This window comes from Entamoeba nuttalli (genome assembly GCF_000257125.1).
Source record: "Entamoeba nuttalli P19 unplaced genomic scaffold asmbl_6509, whole genome shotgun sequence".
Classification (NCBI taxonomy): Eukaryota; Evosea; order Mastigamoebida; family Endamoebidae; genus Entamoeba; species Entamoeba nuttalli.
Genome location: NW_008578117.1, coordinates 2,553 through 2,845, shown reverse-complemented (window position 1 = coordinate 2,845; position 293 = coordinate 2,553).

Sequence of the window (293 nt, the reverse complement as noted above, 5' to 3'; positions counted from 1 at the left end):
CTTGATTCACAACATTTTTTAACAATAGATAGGGATGTAATTGATGTGAACGATGAAGAGTGTTTTACTATAGGAGATGTAATTGATGAAAAAAGAGTAATAAATATTAAAGGAACAGAAGATAAAAAAGGAATAAGAATAAAGATAAATGATAAATTAGTTACCACGCTTAAAATAAATAATAAAACACCATTGAGTGATGTTAGAACGTTAGTTCAAAATATACCAGATTCAGCACATTTCTATACACTTGACAATGACAAAATTGATGTGAATGATGAAGAGTGTTTTAA